The sequence below is a fragment of the Notolepis coatsorum genome (genome assembly GCF_963971535.1).
Source record: "Notolepis coatsorum genome assembly, chromosome: 12".
In the NCBI taxonomy this organism is placed as follows: domain Eukaryota; kingdom Metazoa; phylum Chordata; class Actinopteri; order Aulopiformes; family Paralepididae; genus Notolepis; species Notolepis coatsorum.
This window is the reverse complement of record NC_140176.1, coordinates 61,001,989-61,007,988: the sequence shown is the minus strand read 5'-3', so window position 1 is coordinate 61,007,988 and position 6,000 is coordinate 61,001,989.

Sequence of the window (6,000 nt, the reverse complement as noted above, 5' to 3'; positions counted from 1 at the left end):
CCAAGTTTTCCATAAAGAGGCTAGACTGTTGTTGAACAGTATAGTGCTGGGATGCTGTACTTTATTCAAAGAAAGGCCACTTTGAAAAATGTATGTTGGGGGCCAGAGCATGGGTCTGTATGCAAGCTTGTTTCTGTGCTGCATATCTTTTTTCTTTGACTTTATGGTGATTCTGTGGTTCAGTATATAAACGAGGGTATGTAAATAGCAGTCTCAGTTAGGTAAAAAAGAAAATACCCTTAAACTGCAAGGAACTAGCATACATTGGACATAGCTGAAGACATCGTATGCGCCCAATTACATTTGGATATCTTAAGTTGAGAGGTCAAGGGCCCCCATTATAATTGGAGTTACCGACTTTTTCCTCTTCAGAATATTGCAAATTTGATTCCATCCCTTTCCCAGTAACTTAGCATGACCCCTGGTATGTGCACATGGTATGTCTGGATTCCACAATGTGTTTTTTTTTGTCCTCCTATAACATTAGATTACATTTATACTCTGTCCTTGGTAGATGATGTGTGCGCGGGCCACGTCGGCTACTAGCCAAAAAGCAGCATGAAGAGTGAAGAGAGGTAACATTGCGCATGCAATGGCTGTCTGATGTAAACTATGTGGGGGTTAGAGAAAAGTTTGCAAAAATACAACATCTAATTTGATGAAGCATCTGACACGGCAAACAAACAAAACAACAGAAACTGGATCTAGGATCAAGGCAAATGTAGCACTTGTGTCACATACTTGTAACAGCTGTTCGCCACAGGCACAGTTCTAGGTACGAAACGAGGAGAGGAGTAATATGCACAATTTAAGAATAGTGGACCAGAGACAGAATTATAACAATAACCGGTTTATTAATTAAATGCGCGCTAGCTAGACATACAGACATATAGACGTAAAGTACAAAGTAGTTTGAAGTATCCCTTTTAGGTTCTTTCAATAACCTCTCCTTTAAGGAGGGTTAGTTTGATATAAAGTCCTAGATTGATTAGATCAACACATGATTAGGTTTGGTTCAGACGTCTCTGAGGTTATCTCTAGCTAAAAGCTAGGTTCAAGGTTGGATATTGGATGTATCCTTTTATCACCAGTAAACTCTATTTCAGTTTATCATTTCACTAGGTAAATGTCTAAACATATTAATTTAAACCTTTAAATGTGCAGGGAACGCAAATACCTTACTAGGTGAAATGCTCCTTTAAACTCTTCCTTTGAAGGTGCAACACAACAAAAGTACCAAATGGAATATTCTAGGTTATGGGAATGCAAATACCTTATTAGGTGAAATTACCCTTTAAACCTTCTTTCTTTACAGGAGAATCATCAGTGATTCAACTATAATCAATGTCATCAATGGGTATATTTACCCTTTAAGTCTCCCTTCTTGTAGGAAAATATCAATGGTTCAAGTAGCTTATCAGTGGTTCAAGTATCTTTAACTCATCCTCTTTACAAGAGAACATCAGTAGTTCAAATAACTTACTGGGTGTATTTACCCTTTAAGTCTCCCTTCCTATAGGAGAATACCAATACCCATATATCAAATTAAATCAAATACAAAATACAATATCAAAGTAACAAAAGGTGAACGGGGTCGAAGCCCTTGGAATGTCCTTGTGTTCAGGCCAGTTCAAGCCGTGGAAGTTCTTATGATTCAAGTTCAGTCAATTCAATCCTACCAGACTGTTGAGGTAACAGGAGTTGGGCAACAGGGGTATTCGAATCAGGCTGGCATTAGCCTTGAGCTATATCAGAGGTTCAGTGGGTTGGCTCGCCATCTTGTATCGTCCGGCACACCGCCTCGTCCCCTCGTGGGCACACGTGGTGATGGAGGTGGTCTGGAACTGCTTCCAGGGTGGAACGGGGTGCTGGAAAAATCTGGCCTGCTTGTGAGCAGGCATTCAGAAAATAAAAGCTATTTACCATCTTTTATCGCTTCATCATCTTTTCATTGCTTTCAGAATGAATAATCAATCAGGCTACTTTTAGCTAAATGCTAAGCCAAAGTAGGCCGTCTCATCCCAGCACGTGGGATCATATGCCACATGCTAATTTAGGCTAAAGTGCGCTAGCATGTGGAACATTCCCATCCCCACTCATATAAAACTCTCAAAAACGTTCAAAATGTATATAGACCTTGTTCTTAACGTACAGCATATCAATACAATTATAAGTACTTCTGAAATGGTTCATTCCTAGTTTTCATTTAACCAAATTGAGCTTGGGGCAGTTCGTGTATGACTCGTTATTAGCTTGTAGCATGAAGCTAACCATTTTTGTACACTCGACAATTGAATAGCACACAATACCGGAGCTCACGCTAACACTAGCGAAGCAAACAGTTTGAATGCCGGAGCTCACGCTAATGCTAGCGAAGCTAACAGCCGGCACATCGGAGCACACGCTAATGACGAGACGACGAGGAAAACAGAGCCACGAGCGACACGGCTAGCAAACACGACCCAGACTGAGCTAACGGCTAACAGCAAAGAGACTACCATGCGCCGAGGAGAACGTCGCGGTAGCCAACGCCGAAGGTACGGGACCAGCATTAACATGCCGGCTATTGAGAAGGCTAACAAGGCTTCACCAAGGCCACAGGACTGTGGTAAGAACCGGCAGACTAGGCCTAGCCCAAAAACAAACGGCCCCAAAACTGTTCGAAAGAAAAATGCTAACCTCACACAGAAAATAGACTGCATACTAGGGATGTCCCGATCCGATCACGTGATCGGGATCGGCGCCGATCACGTGCTTTTCAGAGGATCGGGATCGGAAAGAAAATTTAATAAAAATCTGCAGTAAAAAAAGATTTTACATTTTTTTTATTCAACAAACATGACCATGTTCACGTCTTAAACTCATACGGAGGCCTTAGTTTTGGTTTTAAATTACATATAATATATCATTAATGTATAACATTTATTGTCACACAGAGCAGACTAATTGTCCACAACAAACACATTCCCTTTCATTTACACCGTTGCAACAAACACATTCCCTTTAATTTAGACCGGCTACACGCTCACATAACAACAACAGTACAACACGTCGCTCCCGAAACACTGTTATCCACTCACTTGAGCAGCTAGAGGTTTGGAAGTTGGAACTAAGCATTTTAAAATAGAAAGTCAAGCCAGTCCAACAGCAATTGCAATGTTTGCAAGGACGACATTCCGTGTTGAGGAACAACTCATGAAGCAGCAGGCTGGAGCCTGGAGGCGGACTTTTCAGACTAACTTTTCACCTGGATAACGTCATTTATTTGCTGTAACTTAAGGATTATCGTCAGCGTTTCAGACCGTAAGTCGAACACTGAATGTATACTAATGTGCAAACATATATTGAAATTTTTAATATTTCTCATGAAGCACATTTCTCAGGGTGAATGTAACGAGCCGCCGCGCTCGCGCCCCTCCAGGGACTATAGCCAACAGAGGGACTTGTCTTGCTCCGCCAGTTTCTGACAAAAATGCGTCAAAATTGATTACTAATGTGAAAGATCGGATCGGGAACGATCGGAATCGGTAGATATTTAAAATCACATGATCGGAATCGGATCCGGAGCAAAAAAAGGCGATCGGGACATCCCTACTGCATACTGATTGGAGATTCCACAACAAGGTATGTGGAGATGGCAAACACAGAAAATATCTGTCTAGACAATACATCTGTGAAAGAGCTGGCCGAAATACTTCCAACACTAATCAGACCGGGCATAACAAAAATTGTCATTCACTCTGGATCATTTGACATCCTGCGAAAGAAGACTGGCACAGAGACTTTGAAAGACGATTTCACACGTTTAATGAACACACTAGACAAACATCAGTCTGTGTACATAGACACATCAGTGGACCAATTGCATGCTTTCGCAGAGGACAAGAAGCCTTCAGTCGAATCCTAAATTTGAATTCATGGTTAGGGTCTGTGTTGTGAAGGGCCAGATTAAACCGAATATATATATTTATTTATATATATTTAATTGTATTTGTATATTCTCTAATATTCCCTGATATCCCTTGTATATTCCTTGTACAATATGCATTGAATATCCATTCTAGCCTACTGAACATCCCATAATAGTCTCCATTCTACTATTGGTCGAGACCTTGGTGCCAGGCTGCCATACCCCTCAGACCCAGTTCAAACGTACCGCTCGACATGTACGAACAAGTCCTAGTTCCGCGTAGGAATTTGGCTACCGCACCACTAATGGGACCATTTGTTCATAGTGCGTATATATACTGCGCTACTAAAGTAGGACTTTCTTTTCAGTCCAGTTTCTTACCCTCCAATAGAGTCACAGACGTAAAGCCTCCCCGCGACGCCACGTGTGGGAGTAAGGCCAAGTTCGCCTACCATCGGTATTGAGACATCGTGTATATTAATATTTGAATAGTCATATTTGGCACTATATCGTCGAGTTGGACGTAGTCTATTAAGCTAATAATAGTCTGTTAATATATAGTGCTTCGTGCGGTGAGAATACTACCGTAGTCAGTACCCCATCGTTTCGGGCAGATAACTGGCTGCTTACCCAGGGTGGTTGACCCTATGTGAAGCTGCACCCGAGGAGCCCCAGAGCCGACGAGCGAGTGGACCTGTATACCGGATTATTCTACCGACGACAGCCCGCCTCCCCAGGCACGGATTATGCTTTGGATACTTTGATTATTCCATGGATAAAGACCCCCGACACTGCCGTGTGTTGGAACCCCCCCCCCCTGGAGAGGACGCACGGTGAGGAGACGCTCTGCAAGACGAGGTCTCTTCACGTCTCTCCCCCATGGACCGGAGAGAGCCGGCCCACAAAGAGTCCACCTGCTTTCATCTGTGGTCCAAGGATCGCCGGCGCATTGAACGGCACTACAGTGGGTTCACCTGGGATACCCTTGGCCGGACGAGGCAGCTGGATTCTACCCCCCCCCCCCCCCTCCTACTCCTGTCGGCTTACAAGCGACCGGATTAACCCCCTCTAGTGTATCCAGCCTATAATCATTAAAGTATCATTGCTGTTATTCCTTAACTATTCCAGGTCGTATATTTACCACCTGCGCCTTCAGAGACATTCTCTATTGATATACCGACGAATACTCCTTGCCATAAAAGTGCATACTATTTCAATTCATAAATGTAATTAAGTGATTAAGTGTTTATTCTACACACCATCGCTGTGTAGGAAATAAAGACCTGTTTCTAATTCGTACATTTGTGTTGGATCCGTTTCATCTACGTGAGAGTGTTCATGATAATATATTTATGCCGTGTACTGGGTGGCCGAATATTAAGTACAAAGGTAGTGGTAGTAAGTATCATATCTAGTAATACAGTCAGCGAATTGTACCCCTCAGTTACAATTGGTCCTTCGAGCCGGATGGTAATTAGTGTAATATTTATATAGTGTTATTAATATTGAAATGGCCTATGATGAACACTCCACGAAACGATCCTCCTAACCAACGCCCGCAGCGCGAACGACGGCTCCCTCAGTACTTAGAGGCTTACGCTGTCAGTCAACAACCTAGTCTTCTACTAACAGTAAACGCGGTAAAACTAGAAAGTAAAAGTATGTCTAACCCCAACGCCCAGACTACCCCGACCATAGAGGCCCCTACGGGCTCTAATGTAACTGACCAAGTTCACGGTGGGGACCAGTGGGAACCAGACATGACTTCACACCCCGGCAGTACTGAAGAAGTAGTCCCCGATGAGTCCCGGGAGGAATACAACGCTACCGAGAGAGAACTCGGCACGGAAGAAGACGGGGAGAGCACCGTGGAGATAGAGCTCCAAGGCTCCGCAAGGAGTACCCCGAGGGAAGGCTCCCCTATACAACCGCCTTCTCCCAGCGAGGCAGAGAGGACCCTACAGCAGGCATTCCTCGTCAGCCTGAAAGCCTCTACTGAACGCGATAGACTCCAGGGTGAACGCGATCGATTGCAGCTACAGCAACGGAGCGAAGAAGAGCACATACGCCTGGAAATAAGACGCATTCAG